This window comes from Doryrhamphus excisus, chromosome 2 (genome assembly GCF_030265055.1).
Source record: "Doryrhamphus excisus isolate RoL2022-K1 chromosome 2, RoL_Dexc_1.0, whole genome shotgun sequence".
NCBI lineage: Eukaryota > Metazoa > Chordata > Actinopteri > Syngnathiformes > Syngnathidae > Doryrhamphus > Doryrhamphus excisus.
In genome coordinates, this window is record NC_080467.1 from 21190103 (window position 1) to 21215049 (window position 24947).

At 51.8% G+C, this 24947-nt stretch overlaps 6 non-coding genes across 6 annotated transcripts; all 6 read left to right on the forward strand.

Annotated features, from left to right (window-relative positions):
- The first annotated feature begins 924 nt into the window (after positions 1-924).
- Positions 925-996, forward strand: trnad-guc (transfer RNA aspartic acid (anticodon GUC)). Its single transcript has one exon. It is a non-coding gene; the product is annotated as a tRNA-Asp (tRNA).
- A 3208-nt stretch (positions 997-4204) lies between these two features.
- On the forward strand, positions 4205-4276 carry trnad-guc (transfer RNA aspartic acid (anticodon GUC)). The gene has a single exon. It is a non-coding gene; the product is annotated as a tRNA-Asp (tRNA).
- Positions 4277-10753: 6477 nt separating this feature from the next.
- Positions 10754-10825, forward strand: trnad-guc (transfer RNA aspartic acid (anticodon GUC)). Its single transcript has one exon. It is a non-coding gene; the product is annotated as a tRNA-Asp (tRNA).
- Positions 10826-17299: 6474 nt separating this feature from the next.
- Positions 17300-17371, forward strand: trnad-guc (transfer RNA aspartic acid (anticodon GUC)). The gene has a single exon. It is a non-coding gene; the product is annotated as a tRNA-Asp (tRNA).
- Positions 17372-20559: 3188 nt separating this feature from the next.
- Positions 20560-20631, forward strand: trnad-guc (transfer RNA aspartic acid (anticodon GUC)). Its single transcript has one exon. It is a non-coding gene; the product is annotated as a tRNA-Asp (tRNA).
- Positions 20632-23840: 3209 nt separating this feature from the next.
- trnad-guc (transfer RNA aspartic acid (anticodon GUC)) lies at positions 23841-23912 on the forward strand. Its single transcript has one exon. It is a non-coding gene; the product is annotated as a tRNA-Asp (tRNA).
- Positions 23913-24947: the final 1035 nt, after the last annotated feature.

Below are 24947 nucleotides of genomic sequence, written 5' to 3' on the forward strand. Positions count from 1 at the left end.
GTGTGGGAGGAATTCGGTGAGGCCATGTAGCGCGACTTTTGGTCGGCCTCGAAGGGGTTCTGGCAAACCGTCCGGACCCTCCGAAAAGGGAAGCATTGCCCAGTCCACACTGTTTACAGTGGAGACGGGGCCTGCTGACCTCGACTGGGGATTTGTTTTGGTGAAGTAGGTGCAGACACATCTATTAAAAAATGAAAATACAAAATATACAGTATACAGTATAAATATATGTACACGGTCTGTTTTTTGTTTGTTGTTCCGGAACTGCAGTCTGATTGTTTTTCCTAAGAGTCCAAACTGAGCGTTAATTTAACGCATATAGAGTGTCAAAGTGGCAGGATGAGGCAGAGGTGGGGTGTGAACAGTGTCGGGGGGGGGGATTCCGGGACTTGTTGATGACGCTGACAGCAGACGGGAAGAAACTGTTCTTGTGGCGTGAGGTTTTGGTCCTGATGGACCGCAGCCTCCTCTCAAAGAGACTGTGTCCGGGGTAAAAAAAAAAAGAACTAGCAAGACAGCCTCAAGATCCAAAAGTGTTAAGGCAGTCCCATAGTGTCCCCACATCATGCCATGTGTCTATTTGCCTTGAGACATGAGTAAATTAGCTTAAATGCTAACATGCTAATGGTCATCATGTTAGCACCAAGCAAGAGAGTCTTTTTTCAGTCGGGTCTAAAAGTGGGGGCAATGTGAAGCTGTGTCTGTGCCACCTACTATGTTGCTGTGTCCCTGGTCCAGTGTGTTCTCATCTTGGGTTGGAATGTCCCCATGCTGGTAACGGGTGGGGAATACAGTCCGTTGATGAGGATAAGCGGGATGGATTTCAGTGGTTAAAGTCTCCAGCTACCATAAAAACGGTCATGGGCCACGAGCCTGTTCTGAATTCCCCTTTGGCCAATCGACACCACATCATCGCAGCAGCAGTCCTCGTTAGTATAGTGGACAGTATCTCCGCCTGTCACGCGGAAGACCGGGGTTCGATTCCCCGACGGGGAGTCCCTCTTTTGTATGTCACAATGTCAACAAACAAACCCTTCTCATTAGAACAAAACCTCTCTTAATCTTCTTCTCAAGGTGTTCAGGTGTCTTGTACAATCTGACAGTCTTTTGCTGCCAAATCATTCCAGTCGTGGATAATGGAGCTGACCAGGAAAATGCCAGCTGTGGGATTTCAACCAGTGCCTCCTGAGCGTAAGGAACCTTAATCTGGCGCTTTCGATCACTCATCCACCCAACCTAAAACGGTGCCCTGATCAGGAAAAAAAACTGTGACCTTGTGAGGTTCACTGACAACAGAGGACACTCAAAAGGAGCCGCACAAAGCTGGGTACTTGGACAGATGTCAGCAGCAGAGTGGCGCAGCGGTAGCGTGCTGGGCCCATAACCCAGAGGTCGATGGATCGAAACCATCCTCTGCTATGGCTGTACTCCTTACGTGTCTTTTGAAGAGCTTGCAGATGTATGGTCTTTGTTACTTAGCTGACCTGGTCCAGTAAAGAGTTCACGCTTCCTTTACTGCTGTTCTCGATGCATTTATTGCTCTTGAGTGCATTCACACGCCATTGCGGGACATTGAAGCATCGTGAAACACCGTAACTGTCCTCACTAGTCCATTGTCACTCTTATGGACTTGAAAAATCCCAGCCAGTTTCCATTCGTTTCGGGGAACCTCCTCCTTTTTGACGATCACCACATCTCCAACTTGCATGTTTCTTCTTGGCGTATGCCATCTTTGTCTCAGAGCAGTGTTGGTCAGATACTCCTTCCACCATTTGTTCCAGAACTATTCCGACAAATATTGCAATTATCTCCATCTCATTTTAGTATACAAGTCCATCCATCCATCCATCCATTTTCCTCCGCTTATCCAGGTCCAGGTCGCGGGGGGCAGCAGTCTTAGTAGGGAAGCCCAGATTTCCCGGTCCCCGGTCCCCGGCCACCTCCTCCATCTCCACCGGGAGGACACCAAGGTGTTCCCAGGCCAGCTGTGAGACATAATCCCTCCAGCGTGTCCTCGGTCTGCCCCGGGGCCTTTTCCCGGCTGGGTATGCCCGGAACACCTCACCAGGGAGGCGTCCGGGAGGCATCCGGACTGGATGCCCGAGCCACCTCAACTGACTCCTCTCGATGTGAAGGAGAAGCGGCTCTACTCTGAGCCCTCCCGGATGACTGAGCTCCTCACCCTATCTCTTAGAGTGAGTCCAGCTACCCTACGGAGGAAACTCATTTCAGCCGCCTGTATCCGAGATGTCATTCTTTCGGTCATGACCCAAAGCTCATGACCATAGGTGAGGATGGGAACAGAGATCGACCGGTAAATTGAAAGCTTTTTTAACCACGACGGTCCGTTACAGCGACCGCATTACTGCCGAGGCTGCGCCGATCCGTCTGTCGACCTCACGCTCCCACTTTCCCTCACTCGTGACCATACCTAAGATACCTAAACTCCTCCACCTGGGGTAGGACCTCATTCCCAACCCGGAGGGAGCACTCCACCCTTTTACGACTGAGAACCACGGCCTCTGATTTGGAGGTACCGAGTCTCATCCCAGAGGCTTCGCACTCAGATGCAAACCGTCCCAGTAAGCGCTGAAGGTCACAGCCCGTAGAGGCCATAAGAACCACATCATCTGCAAATAGCAGAGATGAGATTCTAAGGCCCCTGAAACAGATTCCCTCAACACCTTGGCTGCGCCTAGAAATTCTGGGATGTCCATAAGTGCACTTGGCACCAGGACACCCTTGGCTGCAGGTCTATGATCGACTTTGCAGTCGTGTCATCAGACCTGCGTCCGCATGTTCTGGACAGGCGGGTGAAGAGAGGGGCTGAGCTGTCAACTGATCACCACCTGGTGATGAGTTGGATTAGATGGCGGGGGAGGATGCTGGACAGACCTGGTAGACCCAAACGAGTAGTGAGGGTGTGCTGGGAACGTCTGACAGAGTCTCCCGTTTGTCGAGTCTTCAACTCTCACCTCTGGCAGAGCTTCGCCTGCATCCCGGGGGAGGACCGGGATATTGAGTCCGAATGGGCCATATTCCGTGCCTCCATTGCTGAGGCGGCTGACCGAAGCTGCGGCCGCAAGGCGGTCGGTGCCAGTCGTGGCGGCAGGCCCCGAACCCGATGGTGGACACCAGAGGTCAGGGCCGCCATCAAGCTGAAGAAGGAGTCCTATCGAGCATTGATGGCTTGTGGGACTCCGGAAGCAGCTGACAGGTACTGTCAGGCCAAACGGTTTGCGGCTTCTGCGGTTGTCGAGGCAAAAACTCGGGTGTGGGAGGAATTCGGTGAGGCCATGTAGCGCGACTTTTGGTCGGCCTCGAAGGGGTTCTGGCAAACCGTCCGGACCCTCCGAAAAGGGAAGCATTGCCCAGTCCACACTGTTTACAGTGGAGACGGGGCCTGCTGACCTCGACTGGGGATTTGTTTTGGTGAAGTAGGTGCAGACACATCTATTAAAAAATGAAAATACAAAATATACAGTATACAGTATAAATATATGTACACGGTCTGTTTTTTGTTTGTTGTTCCGGAACTGCAGTCTGATTGTTTTTCCTAAGAGTCCAAACTGAGCGTTAATTTAACGCATATAGAGTGTCAAAGTGGCAGGATGAGGCAGAGGTGGGGTGTGAACAGTGTCGGGGGGGGGGGGGGGGGGATTCCGGGACTTGTTGATGACGCTGACAGCTGACGGGAAGAAACTGTTCTTGTGGCGTGAGGTTTTGGTCCTGATGGACCGCAGCCTCCTCTCAAAGAGACTGTGTCCGGGGTAAAAAAAAAAAGAACTAGCAAGACAGCCTCAAGATCCAAAAGTGTTAAGGCAGTCCCATAGTGTCCCCACATCATGCCATGTGTCTATTTGCCTTGAGACATGAGTAAATTAGCTTAAATGCTAACATGCTAATGGTCATCATGTTAGCACCAAGCAAGAGAGTTTTTTTTCAGTCGGGTCTAAAAGTGGGGGCAATGTGAAGCTGTGTCTGTGCCACCTACTATGTTGCTGTGTCCCTGGTCCAGTGTGTTCTCATCTTGGGTTGGAATGTCCCCATGCTGGTAACGGGTGGGGAATACAGTCCGTTGATGAGGATAAGCGGGATGGATTTCAGTGGTTAAAGTCTCCAGCTACCATAAAAACGGTCATGGGCCACGAGCCTGTTCTGAATTCCCCTTTGGCCAATCGACACCACATCATCGCAGCAGCAGTCCTCGTTAGTATAGTGGACAGTATCTCCGCCTGTCACGCGGAAGACCGGGGTTCGATTCCCCGACGGGGAGTACCTCTTTTGTATGTCACAATGTCAACAAACAAACCCTTCTCATTAGAACAAAACCTCTCTTAATCTTCTTCTCAAGGTGTTCAGGTGTCTTGTACAATCTGACAGTCTTTTGCTGCCAAATCATTCCAGTCGTGGATAATGGAGCTGACCAGGAAAATGCCAGCTGTGGGATTTCAACCAGTGCCTCCTGAGCGTAAGGAACCTTAATCTGGCGCTTTCGATCACTCATCCACCCAACCTAAAACGGTGCCCTGATCAGGAAAAAAAACTGTGACCTTGTGAGGTTCACTGACAACAGAGGACACTCAAAAGGAGCCGCACAAAGCTGGGTACTTGGACAGATGTCAGCAGCAGAGTGGCGCAGCGGTAGCGTGCTGGGCCCATAACCCAGAGGTCGATGGATCGAAACCATCCTCTGCTATGGCTGTACTCCTTACGTGTCTTTTGAAGAGCTTGCAGATGTATGGTCTTTGTTACTTCGCTGACCTGGTCCAGTAAAGAGTTCACGCTTCCTTTACTGCTGTTCTCGATGCATTTATTGCTCTTGAGTGCATTCCCACGCCATTGCGGGACATTGAAGCATCGTGAAACACCGTAACTGTCCTCACTAGTCCATTGTCACTCTTATGGACTTGAAAAATCCCAGCCAGTTTCCATTCGTTTCGGGGAACCTCCTCCTTTTTGACGATCACCACATCTCCAACTTGCATGTTTCTTCTTGGCGTATGCCATCTTTGTCTCAGAGCAGTGTTGGTCAGATACTCCTTCCACCATTTGTTCCAGAACTATTCCGACAAATATTGCAATTATCTCCATCTCATTTTAGTATACAAGTCCATCCATCCATCCATCCATCCATTTTCCTCCGCTTATCCAGGTCCAGGTCGCGGGGGGCAGCAGTCTTAGTAGGGAAGCCCAGATTTCCCGGTCCCCGGCCACCTCCTCCATCTCCACCGGGAGGACACCAAGGTGTTCCCAGGCCAGCTGTGAGACATAATCCCTCCAGCGTGTCCTAGGTCTGCCCCGGGGCCTTTTCCCGGCTGGGTATGCCCGGAACACCTCACCAGGGAGGCGTCCGGGAGGCATCCGGACTAGATGCCCGAGCCACCTCAACTGACTCCTCTCGATGTGAAGGAGAAGCGGCTCTACTCTGAGCCCTCCCGGATGACTGAGCTCCTCACCCTATCTCTTAGAGTGAGTCCAGCTACCCTACGGAGGAAACTCATTTCAGCCGCCTGTATCCGAGATGTCATTCTTTCGGTCATGACCCAAAGCTCATGACCATAGGTGAGGATGGGAACAGAGATCGACCGGTAAATTGAAAGCTTTTTTAACCACGACGGTCCGTTACAGCGACCGCATTACTGCCGAGGCTGCGCCGATCCGTCTGTCGACCTCACGCTCCCACTTTCCCTCACTCGTGACCATACCTAAGATACCTAAACTCCTCCACCTGGGGTAGGACCTCATTCCCAACCCGGAGGGAGCACTCCACCCTTTTACGACTGAGAACCACGGCCTCTGATTTGGAGGTACCGAGTCTCATCCCAGAGGCTTCGCACTCAGATGCAAACCGTCCCAGTAAGCGCTGAAGGTCACAGCCCGTAGAGGCCATAAGAACCACATCATCTGCAAATAGCAGAGATGAGATTCTAAGGCCCCTGAAACAGATTCCCTCAACACCTTGGCTGCGCCTAGAAATTCTGGGATGTCCATAAGTGCACGTGGCACCAGGACACCCTTGGCTGCAGGTCTATGATCGACTTTGCAGTCGTGTCATCAGACCTGCGTCCGCATGTTCTGGACAGGCGGGTGAAGAGAGGGGCTGAGCTGTCAACTGATCACCACCTGGTGATGAGTTGGATTAGATGGCGGGGGAGGATGCAGGACAGACCTGGTAGACCCAAACGAGTAGTGAGGGTGTGCTGGGAACGTCTGGCAGAGTCTCCCGTTTGTCGAGTCTTCAACTCTCACCTCTGGCAGAGCTTCGCCTGCATCCCGGGGGAGGACCGGGATATTGAGTCCGAATGGGCCATATTCCGTGCCTCCATTGCTGAGGCGGCTGACCGGAGCTGCGGCCGCAAGGCGGTCGGTGCCAGTCGTGGCGGCAGGCCCCGAACCCGATGGTGGACACCAGAGGTCAGGGCCGCCATCAAGCTGAAGAAGGAGTCCTATCGAGCATTGATGGCTTGTGGGACTCCGGAAGCAGCTGACAGGTACTGTCAGGCCAAACGGTTTGCGGCTTCTGCGGTTGTCGAGGCAAAAACTCGGGTGTGGGAGGAATTCGGTGAGGCCATGTAGCGCGACTTTTGGTCGGCCTCGAAGGGGTTCTGGCAAACCGTCCGGACCCTCCGAAAAGGGAAGCATTGCCCAGTCCACACTGTTTACAGTGGAGACGGGGCCTGCTGACCTCGACTGGGGATTTGTTTTGGTGAAGTAGGTGCAGACACATCTATTAAAAAATGAAAATACAAAATATACAGTATACAGTATAAATATATGTACACGGTCTGTTTTTTGTTTGTTGTTCCGGAACTGCAGTCTGATTGTTTTTCCTAAGAGTCCAAACTGAGCGTTAATTTAACGCATATAGAGTGTCAAAGTGGCAGGATGAGGCAGAGGTGGGGTGTGAACAGTGTCGGGGGGGGGGGGGATTCCGGGACTTGTTGATGACGCTGACAGCAGACGGGAAGAAACTGTTCTTGTGGCGTGAGGTTTTGGTCCTGATGGACCGCAGCCTCCTCTCAAAGAGACTGTGTCCGGGGTAAAAAAAAAAAAGAACTAGCAAGACAGCCTCAAGATCCAAAAGTGTTAAGGCAGTCCCATAGTGTCCCCACATCATGCCATGTGTCTATTTGCCTTGAGACATGAGTAAATAAGCTTAAATGCTAACATGCTAATGGTCATCATGTTAGCACCAAGCAAGAGAGTCTTTTTTCAGTCGGGTCTAAAAGTGGGGGCAATGTGAAGCTGTGTCTGTGCCACCTACTATGTTGCTGTGTCCCTGGTCCAGTGTGTTCTCATCTTGGGTTGGAATGTCCCCATGCTGGTAACGGGTGGGGAATACAGTCCGTTGATGAGGATAAGCGGGATGGATTTCAGTGGTTAAAGTCTCCAGCTACCATAAAAACGGTCATGGGCCACGAGCCTGTTCTGAATTCCCCTTTGGCCAATCGACACCACATCATCGCAGCAGCAGTCCTCGTTAGTATAGTGGACAGTATCTCCGCCTGTCACGCGGAAGACCGGTGTTCGATTCCCCGACGGGGAGTACCTCTTTTGTATGTCACAATGTCAACAAACAAACCCATCTCATTAGAACAAAACCTCTCTTAATCTTCTTCTCAAGGTGTTCAGGTGTCTTGTACAATCTGACAGTCTTTTGCTGCCAAATCATTCCAGTCGTGGATAATGGAGCTGACCAGGAAAATGCCAGCTGTGGGATTTCAACCAGTGCCTCCTGAGCGTTAAGGAACCTTAATCTGGCGCTTTCGATCACTCATCCACCCAACCTAAAACGGTGCCCTGATCAGGAAAAAAAACTGTGACCTTGTGAGGTTCACTGACAACAGAGGACACTCAAAAGGAGCCGCACAAAGCTGGGTACTTGTACAGATGTCAGCAGCAGAGTGGCGCAGCGGTAGCGTGCTGGGCCCATAACCCAGAGGTCGATGGATCGAAACCATCCTCTGCTATGGCTGTACTCCTTACGTGTCTTTTGAAGAGCTTGCAGATGTATGGTCTTTGTTACTTAGCTGACCTGGTCCAGTAAAGAGTTCACGCTTCCTTTACTGCTGTTCTCGATGCATTTATTGCTCTTGAGTGCATTCACACGCCATTGCGGGACATTGAAGCATCGTGAAACACCGTAACTGTCCTCACTAGTCCATTGTCACTCTTATGGACTTGAAAAATCCCAGCCAGTTTCCATTCGTTTCGGGGAACCTCCTCCTTTTTGACGATCACCACATCTCCAACTTGCATGTTTCTTCTTGGCGTATGCCATCTTTGTCTCAGAGCAGTGTTGGTCAGATACTCCTTCCACCATTTGTTCCAGAACTATTCCGACAAATATTGCAATTATCTCCATCTCATTTTAGTATACAAGTCCATCCATCCATCCATCCATCCATTTTCCTCCGCTTATCCAGGTCCAGTTCGCGGGGGGCAGCGGTCTTAGTAGGGAAGCCCAGACTTCCCGGTCCCCGGCCACCTCCTCCATCTCCACCGGGAGGACACCAAGGTGTTCCCAGGCCAGCTGTGAGACATAATCCCTCCAGCGTGTCCTAGGTCTGCCCCGGGGCCTTTTCCCGGCTGGGTATGCCCGGAACACCTCACCAGGGAGGCGTCCGGGAGGCATCCGGACTAGATGCCCGTGCCACCTCAACTGACTCCTCTCGATGTGAAGGAGAAGCGGCTCTACTCTGAGCCCTCCCGGATGACTGAGCTCCTCACCCTATCTCTTAGAGTGAGTCCAGCTACCCTACGGAGGAAACTCATTTCAGCCGCCTGTATCCGAGATGTCATTCTTTCGGTCATGACCCAAAGCTCATGACCATAGGTGAGGATGGGAACAGAGATCGACCGGTAAATTGAAAGCTTTTTTAACCACGACGGTCCGTTACAGCGACCGCATTACTGCCGAGGCTGCGCCGATCCGTCTGTCGACGTCACGCTTCCACTTTCCCTCACTCGTGACCATACCTAAGATACCTAAACTCCTCCACCTGGGGTAGGACCTCATTCCCAACCCGGAGGGAGCACTCCACCCTTTTACGACTGAGAACCACGGCCTCTGATTTGGAGGTACCGAGTCTCATCCCAGAGGCTTCGCACTCAGATGCAAACCGTCCCAGTCAGCGCTGAAGGTCACAGCCCGTAGAGGCCATAAGAACCACATCATCTGCAAATAGCAGAGATGAGATTCTAAGGCCCCTGAAACAGATTCCCTCAACACCTTGGCTGCGCCTAGAAATTCTGGGATGTCCATAAGTGCACTTGGCACCAGGACACCCTTGGCTGCAGGTCTATGATCGACTTTGCAGTCGTGTCATCAGACCTGCGTCCGCATGTTCTGGACAGGCGGGTGAAGAGAGGGGCTGAGCTGTCAACTGATCACCACCTGGTGATGAGTTGGATTAGATGGCGGGGGAGGATGCTGGACAGACCTGGTAGACCCAAACGAGTAGTGAGGGTGTGCTGGGAACGTCTGGCAGAGTCTCCCGTTTGTCGAGTCTTCAACTCTCACCTCTGGCAGAGCTTCGCCTGCATCCCGGGGGAGGACCGGGATATTGAGTCCGAATGGGCCATATTCCGTGCCTCCATTGCTGAGGCGGCTGACCGGAGCTGCGGCCGCAAGGCGGTCGGTGCCAGTCGTGGCGGCAGGCCCCGAACCCGATGGTGGACACCAGAGGTCAGGGCCGCCATCAAGCTGAAGAAGGAGTCCTATCGAGCATTGATGGCTTGTGGGACTCCGGAAGCAGCTGACAGGTACTGTCAGGCCAAACGGTTTGCGGCTTCTGCGGTTGTCGAGGCAAAAACTCGGGTGTGGGAGGAATTCGGTGAGGCCATGGAGCGCGACTTTTGGTCGGCCTCGAAGGGGTTCTGGCAAACCGTCCGGACCATCCGAAAAGGGAAGCATTGCCCAGTCCACACTGTTTACAGTGGAGACGGGGCCTGCTGACCTCGACTGGGGATTTGTTTTGGTGAAGTAGGTGCAGACACATCTATTAAAAAATGAAAATACAAAATATACAGTATACAGTATAAATATATGTACACGGTCTGTTTTTTGTTTGTTGTTCCGGAACTGCAGTCTGATTGTTTTTCCTAAGAGTCCAAACTGAGCGTTAATTTAACGCATATAGAGTGTCAAAGTGGCAGGATGAGGCAGAGGTGGGGTGTGAACAGTGTCGGGGGGGGGGCGGGGATTCCGGGACTTGTTGATGAGGCTGACAGCAGACGGGAAGAAACTGTTCTTGTGGCGTGAGGTTTTGGTCCTGATGGACCGCAGCCTCCTCTCAAAGAGACTGTGTCCGGGGTAAAAAAAAAAAAAAACTAGCAAGACAGCCTCAAGATCCAAAAGTGTTAAGGCAGTCCCATAGTGTCCCCACATCATGCCATGTGTCTATTTGCCTTGAGACATGAGTAAATTAGCTTAAATGCTAACATGCTAATGGTCATCATGTTAGCACCAAGCAAAAGAGTCTTTTTTCAGTCGGGTCTAAAAGTGGGGGCAATGTGAAGCTGTGTCTGTGCCACCTGCTATGTTGCTGTGTCCCTGGTCCAGTGTGTTCTCATCTTGGGTTGGAATGTCCCCATGCTGGTAACGGGTGGGGAATACAGTCCGTTGATGAGGATAAGCGGGATGGATTTCAGTGGTTAAAGTCTCCAGCTACCATAAAAACGGTCATGGGCCACGAGCCTGTTCTGAATTCCCCTTTGGCCAATCGACACCACATCATCGCAGCAGCAGTCCTCGTTAGTATAGTGGACAGTATCTCCGCCTGTCACGCGGAAGACCGGGGTTCGATTCCCCGACGGGGAGTACCTCTTTTGTATGTCACAATGTCAACAAACAAACCCATCTCATTAGAACAAAACCTCTCTTAATCTTCTTCTCAAGGTGTTCAGGTGTCTTGTACAATCTGACAGTCTTTTGCTGCCAAATCATTCCAGTCGTGGATAATGGAGCTGACCAGGAAAATGCCAGCTGTGGGATTTCAACCAGTGCCTCCTGAGCGTTAAGGAACCTTAATCTGGCGCTTTCGATCACTCATCCACCCAACCTAAAACGGTGCCCTGATCAGGAAAAAAAACTGTGACCTTGTGAGGTTCACTGACAACAGAGGACACTCAAAAGGAGCCGCACAAAGCTGGGTACTTGTACAGATGTCAGCAGCAGAGTGGCGCAGCGGTAGCGTGCTGGGCCCATAACCCAGAGGTCGATGGATCGAAACCATCCTCTGCTATGGCTGTACTCCTTACGTGTCTTTTGAAGAGCTTGCAGATGTATGGTCTTTGTTACTTAGCTGACCTGGTCCAGTAAAGAGTTCACGCTTCCTTTACTGCTGTTCTCGATGCATTTATTGCTCTTGAGTGCATTCACACGCCATTGCGGGACATTGAAGCATCGTGAAACACCGTAACTGTCCTCACTAGTCCATTGTCACTCTTATGGACTTGAAAAATCCCAGCCAGTTTCCATTCGTTTCGGGGAACCTCCTCCTTTTTGACGATCACCACATCTCCAACTTGCATGTTTCTTCTTGGCGTATGCCATCTTTGTCTCAGAGCAGTGTTGGTCAGATACTCCTTCCACCATTTGTTCCAGAACTATTCCGACAAATATTGCAATTATCTCCATCTCATTTTAGTATACAAGTCCATCCATCCATCCATCCATTTTCCTCCGCTTATCCAGGTCCAGTTCGCGGGGGGCAGCGGTCTTAGTAGGGAAGCCCAGATTTCCCGGTCCCCGGCCACCTCCTCCATCTCCACCGGGAGGACACCAAGGTGTTCCCAGGCCAGCTGTGAGACATAATCCCTCCAGCGTGTCCTAGGTCTGCCCCGGGGCCTTTTCCCGGCTGGGTATGCCCGGAACACCTCACCAGGGAGGCGTCCGGGAGGCATCCGGACTAGATGCCCGAGCCACCTCAACTGACTCCTCTCGATGTGAAGGAGAAGCGGCTCTACTCTGAGCCCTCCCGGATGACTGAGCTCCTCACCCTATCTCTTAGAGTGAGTCCAGCTACCCTACGGAGGAAACTCATTTCAGCCGCCTGTATCCGAGATGTCATTCTTTCGGTCATGACCCAAAGCTCATGACCATAGGTGAGGATGGGAACAGAGATCGACCGGTAAATTGAAAGCTTTTTTAACCACGACGGTCCGTTACAGCGACCGCATTACTGCCGAGGCTGCGCCGATCCGTCTGTCGACCTCACGCTTCCACTTTCCCTCACTCGTGACCATACCTAAGATACCTAAACTCCTCCACCTGGGGTAGGACCTCATTCCCAACCCGGAGGGAGCACTCCACCCTTTTACGACTGAGAACCACGGCCTCTGATTTGGAGGTACCGAGTCTCATCCCAGAGGCTTCGCACTCAGATGCAAACCGTCCCAGTAAGCGCTGAAGGTCACAGCCCGTAGAGGCCATAAGAACCACATCATCTGCAAATAGCAGAGATGAGATTCTAAGGCCCCTGAAACAGATTCCCTCAACACCTTGGCTGCGCCTAGAAATTCTGGGATGTCCATAAGTGCACTTGGCACCAGGACACCCTTGGCTGCAGGTCTATGATCGACTTTGCAGTCGTGTCATCAGACCTGCGTCCGCATGTTCTGGACAGGCGGGTGAAGAGAGGGGCTGAGCTGTCAACTGATCACCACCTGGTGATGAGTTGGATTAGATGGCGGGGGAGGATGCTGGACAGACCTGGTAGACCCAAACGAGTAGTGAGGGTGTGCTGGGAACGTCTGGCAGAGTCTCCCGTTTGTCGAGTCTTCAACTCTCACCTCTGGCAGAGCTTCGCCTGCATCCCGGGGGAGGACCGGGATATTGAGTCCGAATGGGCCATATTCCGTGCCTCCATTGCTGAGGCGGCTGACCGGAGCTGCGGCCGCAAGGCGGTCGGTGCCAGTCGTGGCGGCAGGCCCCGAACCCGATGGTGGACACCAGAGGTCAGGGCCGCCATCAAGCTGAAGAAGGAGTCCAATCGAGCATTGATGGCTTGTGGGACTCCGGAAGCAGCTGACAGGTACTGTCAGGCCAAACGGTTTGCGGCTTCTGCGGTTGTCGAGGCAAAAACTCGGGTGTGGGAGGAATTCGGTGAGGCCATGGAGCGCGACTTTTGGTCGGCCTCGAAGGGGTTCTGGCAAACCGTCCGGACCCTCCGAAAAGGGAAGCATTGCCCAGTCCACACTGTTTACAGTGGAGACGGGGCCTGCTGACCTCGACTGGGGATTTGTTTTGGTGAAGTAGGTGCAGACACATCTATTAAAAAATGAAAATACAAAATATACAGTATACAGTATAAATATATGTACACGGTCTGTTTTTTGTTTGTTGTTCCGGAACTGCAGTCTGATTGTTTTTCCTAAGAGTCCAAACTGAGCGTTAATTTAACGCATATAGAGTGTCAAAGTGGCAGGATGAGGCAGAGGTGGGGTGTGAACAGTGTCGGGGGGGGGGGGGGGGGGATTCCGGGACTTGTTGATGAGGCTGACAGCAGACGGGAAGAAACTGTTCTTGTGGCGTGAGGTTTTGGTCCTGATGGACCGCAGCCTCCTCTCAAAGAGACTGTGTCCGGGGTAAAAAAAAAAAAAACTAGCAAGACAGCCTCAAGATCCAAAAGTGTTAAGGCAGTCCCATAGTGTCCCCACATCATGCCATGTGTCTATTTGCCTTGAGACATGAGTAAATTAGCTTAAATGCTAACATGCTAATGGTCATCATGTTAGCACCAAGCAAGAGAGTCTTTTTTCAGTCGGGTCTAAAAGTGGGGCCAATGTGAAGCTGTGTCTGTGCCACCTGCTATGTTGCTGTGTCCCTGGTCCAGTGTGTTCTCATCTTGGGTTGGAATGTCCCCATGCTGGTAACGGGTGGGGAATACAGTCCGTTGATGAGGATAAGCGGGATGGATTTCAGTGGTTAAAGTCTCCAGCTACCATAAAAACGGTCATGGGCCACGAGCCTGTTCTGAATTCCCCTTTGGCCAATCGACACCACATCATCGCAGCAGCAGTCCTCGTTAGTATAGTGGACAGTATCTCCGCCTGTCACGCGGAAGACCGGTGTTCGATTCCCCGACGGGGAGTACCTCTTTTGTATGTCACAATGTCAACAAACAAACCCATCTCATTAGAACAAAACCTCTCTTAATCTTCTTCTCAAGGTGTTCAGGTGTCTTGTACAATCTGACAGTCTTTTGCTGCCAAATCATTCCAGTCGTGGATAATGGAGCTGACCAGGAAAATGCCAGCTGTGGGATTTCAACCAGTGCCTCCTGAGCGTTAAGGAACCTTAATCTGGCGCTTTCGATCACTCATCCACCCAACCTAAAACGGTGCCCTGATCAGGAAAAAAAACTGTGACCTTGTGAGGTTCACTGACAACAGAGGACACTCAAAAGGAGCCGCACAAAGCTGGGTACTTGTACAGATGTCAGCAGCAGAGTGGCGCAGCGGTAGCGTGCTGGGCCCATAACCCAGAGGTCGATGGATCGAAACCATCCTCTGCTATGGCTGTACTCCTTACGTGTCTTTTGAAGAGCTTGCAGATGTATGGTCTTTGTTACTTAGCTGACCTGGTCCAGTAAAGAGTTCACGCTTCCTTTACTGCTGTTCTCGATGCATTTATTGCTCTTGAGTGCATTCACACGCCATTGCGGGACATTGAAGCATCGTGAAACACCGTAACTGTCCTCACTAGTCCATTGTCACTCTTATGGACTTGAAAAATCCCAGCCAGTTTCCATTCGTTTCGGGGAACCTCCTCCTTTTTGACGATCACCACATCTCCAACTTGCATGTTTCTTCTTGGCGTATGCCATCTTTGTCTCAGAGCAGTGTTGGTCAGATACTCCTTCCACCATTTGTTCCAGAACTATTCCGACAAATATTGCAATTATCTCCATCTCATTTTAGTATACAAGTCCATCCATCCATCCATCCATCCATTTTCCTCCGCTTATCCAGGTCCAGTTCGCGGGGGGCAGCGGTCTTAGTAGGGAAGCCCAGATTTCCCGGTCCCCGGCCACCTCCTCCATCTCCACCGGGAGGACACCAAGGTGTTCCCAGGCCAGCTGTGAGACATAATCCCTCCAGCGTGTCCTAGGTCTGCCCCGGGGCCTTTTCCCGGCTGGGTATGCCCGGAACACCTCACCAGGGAGGCGTCCGGGAGGCATCCGGACTAGATGCCCGAGCCACCTCAACTGACTCCTCTCGATGTGAAGGAGAAGCGGCTCTACTCTGAGCCCTCCCGGATGACTGAGCTCCTCACCCTATCTCTTAGAGTGAGTCCAGCTACCCTACGGAGGAAACTCATTTCAGCCGCCTGTATCCGAGATGTCATTCTTTCGGTCATGACCCAAAGCTCATGACCATAGGTGAGGATGGGAACAGAGATCGACCGGTAAATTGAAAGCTTTTTTAACCACGACGGTCCGTTACAGCGACCGCATTACTGCCGAGGCTGCGCCGATCCGTCTGTCGACCTCACACTTCCACTTTCCCTCACTCGTGACCATACCTAAGATACCTAAACTCCTCCACCTGGGGTAGGACCTCATTCCCAACCCGGAGGGAGCACTCCACCCTTTTACGACTGAGAACCACGGCCTCTGATTTGGAGGTACCGAGTCTCATCCCAGAGGCTTCGCACTCAGATGCAAACCGTCCCAGTAAGCGCTGAAGGTCACAGCCCGTAGAGGCCATAAGAACCACATCATCTGCAAATAGCAGAGATGAGATTCTAAGTCCCCTGAAACAGATTCCCTCAACACCTTGGCTGCGCCTAGAAATTCTGGGATGTCCATAAGTGCACTTGGCACCAGGACACCCTTGGCTGCAGGTCTATGATCGACTTTGCAGTCGTGTCATCAGACCTGCGTCCGCATGTTCTGGACAGGCGGGTGAAGAGAGGGGCTGAGCTGTCAACTGATCACCACCTGGTGATGAGTTGGATTAGATGGCGGGGGAGGATGCTGGACAGACCTGGTAGACCCAAACGAGTAGTGAGGGTGTGCTGGGAACGTCTGGCAGAGTCTCCCGTTTGTCGAGTCTTCAACTCTCACCTCTGGCAGAGCTTCGCCTGCATCCCGGGGGAGGACCGGGATATTGAGTCCGAATGGGCCATATTCCGTGCCTCCATTGCTGAGGCGGCTGACCGGAGCTGCGGCCGCAAGGCGGTCGGTGCCAGTCGTGGCGGCAGGCCCCGAACCCGATGGTGGACACCAGAGGTCAGGGCCGCCATCAAGCTGAAGAAGGAGTCCTATCGAGCATTGATGGCTTGTGGGACTCCGGAAGCAGCTGACAGGTACTGTCAGGCCAAACCGTTTGCGGCTTCTGCGGTTGTCGAGGCAAAAACTCGGGTGTGGGAGGAATTCGGTGAGGCCATGGAGCGCGACTTTTGGTCGGCCTCGAAGGGGTTCTGGCAAACCGTCCGGACCCTCCGAAAAGGGAAGCATTGCCCAGTCCACACTGTTTACAGTGGAGACGGGGCCTGCTGACCTCGACTGGGGATTTGTTTTGGTGAAGTAGGTGCAGACACATCTATTAAAAAATGAAAATACAAAATATACAGTATACAGTATAAATATATGTACACGGTCTGTTTTTTGTTTGTTGTTCCGGAACTGCAGTCTGATTGTTTTTCCTAAGAGTCCAAACTGAGCGTTAATTTAACGCATATAGAGTGTCAAAGTGGCAGGATGAGGCAGAGGTGGGGTGTGAACAGTGTCGGGGGGGGGGGGGATTCCGGGACTTGTTGATGAGGCTGACAGCAGACGGGAAGAAACTGTTCTTGTGGCGTGAGGTTTTGGTCCTGATGGACCGCAGCCTCCTCTCAAAGAGACTGTGTCCGGGGTAAAAAAAAAAAAACTAGCAAGACAGCCTCAAGATCCAAAAGTGTTAAGGCAGTCCCATAGTGTCCCCACATCATGCCATGTGTCTATTTGCCTTGAGACATGAGTAAATTAGCTTAAATGCTAACATGCTAATGGTCATCATGTTAGCACCAAGCAAGAGAGTCTTTTTTCAGTCGGGTCTAAAAGTGGGGGCAATGTGAAGCTGTGTCTGTGCCACCTGCTATGTTGCTGTGTCCCTGGTCCAGTGTGTTCTCATCTTGGGTTGGAATGTCCCCATGCTGGTAACGGGTGGGGAATACAGTCCGTTGATGAGGATAAGCGGGATGGATTTCAGTGGTTAAAGTCTCCAGCTACCATAAAAACGGTCATGGGCCACGAGCCTGTTCTGAATTCCCCTTTGGCCAATCGACACCACATCATCGCAGCAGCAGTCCTCGTTAGTATAGTGGACAGTATCTCCGCCTGTCACGCGGAACACCGGGGTTCGATTCCCCGACGGGGAGTACCTCTTTTGTATGTCACAATGTCAACAAACAAACCCATCTCATTAGAACAAAACCTCTCTTAATCTTCTTCTCAAGGTGTTCAGGTGTCTTGTACAATCTGACAGTCTTTTGCTGCCAAATCATTCCAGTCGTGGATAATGGAGCTGACCAGGAAAATGCCAGCTGTGGGATTTCAACCAGTGCCTCCTGAGCGTTAAGGAACCTTAATCTGGCGCTTTCGATCACTCATCCACCCAACCTAAAACGGTGCCCTGATCAGGAAAAAAAACTGTGACCTTGTGAGGTTCACTGACAACAGAGGACACTCAAAAGGAGCCGCACAAAGCTGGGTACTTGTACAGATGTCAGCAGCAGAGTGGCGCAGCGGTAGCGTGCTGGGCCCATAACCCAGAGGTCGATGGATAGAAACCATCCTCTGCTATGGCTGTACTCCTTACGTGTCTTTTGAAGAGCTTGCAGATGTATGGTCTTTGTTACTTAGCTGACCTGGTCCAGTAAAGAGTTCACGCTTCCTTTACTGCTGTTCTCGATGCATTTATTGCTCTTGAGTGCATTCACACGCCATTGCGGGACATTGCGTAACTTTCCTCACTAGTCCATTGTCACTCTTATGGACTTGAAAAATCCCAGCCAGTTTCCATTCGTTTCGGGGAACCTCCTCCTTTTTGACGATCACCACATCTCCAACTTGCATGTTTCTTCTTGGCGTATGCCATCTTTGTCTCAGAGCAGTGTTGGTCAGATACTCCTTCCACCATTTGTTCCAGCACTATTCCGACAAATATTGCAATTATCTCCATCTCATTTTAGTATACAAGTCCATCCATCCATCCATCCATCCATCCATTTTCCTCCGCTTATCCAGGTCCAGTTCGCGGGGGGCAGCGGTCTTAGTAGGGAAGCCCAGATTTCCCGGTCCCCGGCCACCTCCTCCATCTCCACCGGGAGGACACCAAGGTGTTCCCAGGCCAGCTGTGAGACATAATCCCTCCAGCGTGTCCTAGGTCTGCCCCGGGGCCTTTTCCCGGCTGGGTATGCCCGGAACACCTCACCAGGGAGGCGTCCGGGAGGCATCCGGACTAGATGCCCGAGCCACCTCAACTGACTCCTCTCGATGTGAAGGAGAAGCGGCTCTACTCTGAGCCCTCCCGGATGACTGAGCTCCTCACCCTATCTCTTAGAGTGAGTCCAGCTACCCTACGGAGGAAACTCATTTCAGCCGCCTGTATCCGAGATGTCATTCTTTCGGTCATGACCCAAAGCTCATGACCATAGGTGAGGATGGGAACAGAGATCGACCGGTAAATTGAAAGCTTTTTTAACCACGACGGTCCGTTACAGCGACCGCATTACTGCCGAGGCTGCGCCGATCCGTCTGTCGACCTCACGCTCCCACTTTCCCTCACTCGTGACCATACCTAAGATACCTAAACTCCTCCACCTGGGGTAGGACCTCATTCCCAACCCGGAGGGAGCACTCCACCCTTTTACGACTGAGAACCACGGCCTCTGATTTGGAGGTACCGAGTCTCATCCCAGAGGCTTCGCACTCAGATGCAAACCGTCCCAGTAAGCGCTGAAGGTCACAGCCCGTAGAGGCCATAAGAACCACATCATCTGCAAATAGCAGAGATGATATTCTAAGGCCCCTGAAACAGATTCCCTCAACACCTTGGCTGCGCCTAGAAATTCTGGGATGTCCATAAGTGCACTTGGCACCAGGACACCCTTGGCTGCAGGTCTATGATCGACTTTGCAGTCGTGTCATCAGACCTGCGTCCGCATGTTCTGGACAGGCGGGTGAAGAGAGGGGCTGAGCTGTCAACTGATCACCACCTGGTGATGAGTTGGATTAGATGGCGGGGGAGGATGCTGGACAGACCTGGTAGACCCAAACGAGTAGTGAGGGTGTGCTGGGAACGTCTGGCACAGTCTCCCGTTCGTCGAGTCTTCAACTCTCACCTCTGGCAGAGCTTCGCCTGCATCCCGGGGGAGGACCGGGATATTGAGTCCGAATGGGCCATATTCCGTGCCTCCATTGCTGAGGCGGCTGACCGGAGCTGCGGCCGCAAGGCGGTCGGTGCCAGTCGTGGCGGCAGGCCCCGAACCCGATGGTGGACACCAGAGGTCAGGGCCGCCATCAAGCTGAAGAAGGAGTCCTATCGAGCATTGATGGCTTGTGGGACTCCGGAAGCAGCTGACAGGTACTGTCAGGCCAAACGGTTTGCGGCTTCTGCGGTTGTCGAGGCAAAAACTCGGGTGTGGGAGGAATTCGGTGAGGCCATGGAGCGCGACTTTTGGTCGGCCTCGAAGGGGTTCTGGCAAACCGTCCGGACCCTCCGAAAAGGGAAGCATTGCCCAGTCCACACTGTTTACAGTGGAGACGGGGCCTGCTGACCTCGACTGGGGATTTGTTTTGGTGAAGTAGGTGCAGACACATCTATTAAAAAATGAAAATACAAAATATACAGTATACAGTATAAATATATGTACACGGTCTGTTTTTTGTTTGTTGTTCCGGAACTGCAGTCTGATTGTTTTTCCTAAGAGTCCAAACTGAGCGTTAATTTAACGCATATAGAGTGTCAAAGTGGCAGGATGAGGCAGAGGTGGGGTGTGAACAGTGTCGGGGGGGGGGGGGGAATCCGGGACTTGTTGATGAGGCTGACAGCAGACGGGAAGAAACTGTTCTTGTGGCGTGAGGTTTTGGTCCTGATGGACCGCAGCCTCCTCTCAAAGAGACTGTGTCCGGGGTAAAAAAAAAAAACTAGCAAGACAGCCTCAAGATCCAAAAGTGTTAAGGCAGTCCCATAGTGTCCCCACATCATGCCATGTGTCTATTTGCCTTGAGACATGAGTAAATTAGCTTAAATGCTAACATGCTAATGGTCATCATGTTAGCACCAAGCAAGAGAGTCTTTTTTCAGTCGGGTCTAAAAGTGGGGGCAATGTGAAGCTGTGTCTGTGCCACCTGCTATGTTGCTGTGTCCCTGGTCCAGTGTGTTCTCATCTTGGGTTGGAATGTCCCCATGCTGGTAACGGGTGGGGAATACAGTCCGTTGATGAGGATAAGCGGGATGGATTTCAGTGGTTAAAGTCTCCAGCTACCATAAAAACGGTCATGGGCCACGAGCCTGTTCTGAATTCCCCTTTGGCCAATCGACACCACATCATCGCAGCAGCAGTCCTCGTTAGTATAGTGGACAGTATCTCCGCCTGTCACGCGGAACACCGGGGTTCGATTCCCCGACGGGGAGTACCTCTTTTGTATGTCACAATGTCAACAAACAAACCCATCTCATTAGAACAAAACCTCTCTTAATCTTCTTCTCAAGGTGTTCAGGTGTCTTGTACAATCTGACAGTCTTTTGCTGCCAAATCATTCCAGTCGTGGATAATGGAGCTGACCAGGAAAATGCCAGCTGTGGGATTTCAACCAGTGCCTCCTGAGCGTTAAGGAACCTTAATCTGGCGCTTTCGATCACTCATCCACCCAACCTAAAACGGTGCCCTGATCAGGAAAAAAAACTGTGACCTTGTGAGGTTCACTGACAACAGAGGACACTCAAAAGGAGCCGCACAAAGCTGGGTACTTGTACAGATGTCAGCAGCAGAGTGGCGCAGCGGTAGCGTGCTGGGCCCATAACCCAGAGGTCGATGGATAGAAACCATCCTCTGCTATGGCTGTACTCCTTACGTGTCTTTTGAAGAGCTTGCAGATGTATGGTCTTTGTTACTTAGCTGACCTGGTCCAGTAAAGAGTTCACGCTTCCTTTACTGCTGTTCTCGATGCATTTATTGCTCTTGAGTGCATTCACACGACATTGCGGGACATTGAAGCATCGTGAAACACCGTAACTGTCCTCACTAGTCCATTGTCACTCTTATGGACTTGAAAAATCCCAGCCAGTTTCCATTCGTTTCGGGGAACCTCCTCCTTTTTGACGATCACCACATCTCCAACTTGCATGTTTCTTCTTGGCGTATGCCATCTTTGTCTCAGAGCAGTGTTGGTCAGATACTCCTTCCACCATTTGTTCCAGAACTATTCCGACAAATATTGCAATTATCTCCATCTCATTTTAGTATACAAGTCCATCCATCCATCCATCCATCCATCCATTTTCCTCCGCTTATCCAGGTCCAGTTCGCGGGGGGCAGCGGTCTTAGTAGGGAACCCCAGATTTCCCGGTCCCCGGCCACCTCCTCCATCTCCACCGGGAGGACACCAAGGTGTTCCCAGGCCAGCTGTGAGACATAATCCCTCCAGCGTGTCCTAGGTCTGCCCCGGGGCCTTTTCCCGGCTGGGTATGCCCGGAACACCTCACCAGGGAGGCGTCCGGGAGGCATCCGGACTAGATGCCCGAGCCACCTCAACTGACTCCTCTCGATGTGAAGGAGAAGCGGCTCTACTCTGAGCCCTCCCGGATGACTGAGCTCCTCACCCTATCTCTTAGAGTGAGTCCAGCTACCCTACGGAGGAAACTCATTTCAGCCGCCTGTATCCGAGATGTCATTCTTTCGGTCATGACCCAAAGCTCATGACCATAGGTGAGGATGGGAACAGAGATCGACCGGTAAATTGAAAGCTTTTTTAACCACGACGGTCCGTTACAGCGACCGCATTACTGCCGAGGCTGCGCCGATCCGTCTGTCGACCTCACGCTCCCACTTTCCCTCACTCGTGACCATACCTAAGATACCTAAACTCCTCCACCTGGGGTAGGACCTCATTCCCAACCCGGAGGGAGCACTCCACCCTTTTACGACTGAGAACCACGGCCTCTGATTTGGAGGTACCGAGTCTCATCCCAGAGGCTTCGCACTCAGATGCAAACCGTCCCAGTAAGCGCTGAAGGTCACAGCCCGTAGAGGCCATAAGAACCACATCATCTGCAAATAGCAGAGATGATATTCTAAGGCCCCTGAAACAGATTCCCTCAACACCTTGGCTGCGCCTAGAAATTCTGGGATGTCCATAAGTGCACTTGGCACCAGGACACCCTTGGCTGCAGGTCTATGATCGACTTTGCAGTCGTGTCATCAGACCTGCGTCCGCATGTTCTGGACAGGCGGGTGAAGAGAGGGGCTGAGCTGTCAACTGATCACCACCTGGTGATGAGTTGGATTAGATGGCGGGGGAGGATGCTGGACAGACCTGGTAGACCCAAACGAGTAGTGAGGGTGTGCTGGGAACGTCTGGCAGAGTCTCCCGTTTGTCGAGTCTTCAACTCTCACCTCTGGCAGAGCTTCGCCTGCATCCCGGGGGAGGACCGGGATATTGAGTCCGAATGGGCCATATTCCGTGCCTCCATTGCTGAGGCGGCTGACCGGAGCTGCGGCCGCAAGGCGGTCGGTGCCAGTCGTGGCGGCAGGCCCCGAACCCGATGGTGGACACCAGAGGTCAGGGCCGCCATCAAGCTGAAGAAGGAGTCCTATCGAGCATTGATGGCTTGTGGGACTCCGGAAGCAGCTGACAGGTACTGTCAGGCCAAACGGTTTGCGGCTTCTGCGGTTGTCGAGGCAAAAACTCGGGTGTGGGAGGAATTCGGTGAGGCCATGGAGCGCGACTTTTGGTCGGCCTCGAAGGGGTTCTGGCAAACCGTCCGGACCCTCCGAAAAGGGAAGCATTGCCCAGTCCACACTGTTTACAGTGGAGACGGGGCCTGCTGACCTCGACTGGGGATTTGTTTTGGTGAAGTAGGTGCAGACACATCTATTAAAAAATGAAAATACAAAATATACAGTATACAGTATAAATATATGTACACGGTCTGTTTTTTGTTTGTTGTTCCGGAACTGCAGTCTGATTGTTTTTCCTAAGAGTCCAAACTGAGCGTTAATTTAACGCATATAGAGTGTCAAAGTGGCAGGATGAGGCAGAGGTGGGGTGTGAACAGTGTCGGGGGGGGGGGGGGATTCCGGGACTTGTTGATGAGGCTGACAGCAGACGGGAAGAAACTGTTCTTGTGGCGTGAGGTTTTGGTCCTGATGGACCGCAGCCTCCTCTCAAAGAGACTGTGTCCGGGGTAAAAAAAAAAAAAAAGACTAGCAAGACAGCCTCAAGATCCAAAAGTGTTAAGGCAGTCCCATAGTGTCCCCACATCATGCCATGTGTCTATTTGCCTTGAGACATGAGTAAATTAGCTTAAATGCTAACATGCTAATGGTCATCATGTTAGCACCAAGCAAGAGAGTCTTTTTTCAGTCGGGTCTAAAAGTGGGGGCAATGTGAAGCTGTGTCTGTGCCACCTGCTATGTTGCTGTGTCCCTGGTCCAGTGTGTTCTCATCTTGGGTTGGAATGTCCCCATGCTGGTAACGGGTGGGGAATACAGTCCGTTGATGAGGATAAGCGGGATGGATTTCAGTGGTTAAAGTCTCCAGCTACCATAAAGACGGTCATGGGCCACGAGCCTGTTCTGAATTCCCCTTTGGCCAATCGACACCACATCATCGCAGCAGCAGTCCTCGTTAGTATAGTGGACAGTATCTCCGCCTGTCACGCGGAAGACCGGGGTTCGATTCCCCGACGGGGAGTACCTCTTTTGCATGTCACAATGTCAACAAACAAACCCATCTCATTAGAACAAAACCTCTCTTAATCTTCTTCTCAAGGTGTTCAGGTGTCTTGTACAATCTGACAGTCTTTTGCTGCCAAATCATTCCAGTCGTGGATAATGGAGCTGACCAGGAAAATGCCAGCTGTGGGATTTCAACCAGTGCCTCCTGAGCGTTAAGGAACCTTAATCTGGCGCTTTCGATCACTCATCCACCCAACCTAAAACGGTGCCCTGATCAGGAAAAAAAACTGTGACCTTGTGAGGTTCACTGACAACAGAGGACACTCAAAAGGAGCCGCACAAAGCTGGGTACTTGTACAGATGTCAGCAGCAGAGTGGCGCAGCGGTAGCGTGCTGGGCCCATAACCCAGAGGTCGATGGATAGAAACCATCCTCTGCTATGGCTGTACTCCTTACGTGTCTTTTGAAGAGCTTGCAGATGTATGGTCTTTGTTACTTAGCTGACCTGGTCCAGTAAAGAGTTCACGCTTCCTTTACTGCTGTTCTCGATGCATTTATTGCTCTTGAGTGCATTCACACGCCATTGCGGGACATTGAAGCATCGTGAAACACCGTAACTGTCCTCACTAGTCCATTGTCACTCTTATGGACTTGAAAAATCCCAGCCAGTTTCCATTCGTTTCGGGGAACCTCCTCCTTTTTGACGATCACCACATCTCCAACTTGCATGTTTCTTCTTGGCGTATGCCATCTTTGACTCAGAGCAGTGTTGGTCAGATACTCCTTCCACCATTTGTTCCAGAACTATTCCGACAAATATTGCAATTATCTCCATCTCATTTTAGTATACAAGTCCATCCATCCATCCATCCATCCATCCATTTTCCTCCGCTTATCCAGGTCCAGTTCGCGGGGGGCAGCGGTCTTAGTAGGGAAGCCCAGATTTCCCGGTCCCCGGCCACCTCCTCCATCTCCACCGGGAGGACACCAAGGTGTTCCCAGGCCAGCTGTGAGACATAATCCCTCCAGCGTGTCCTAGGTCTGCCCCGGG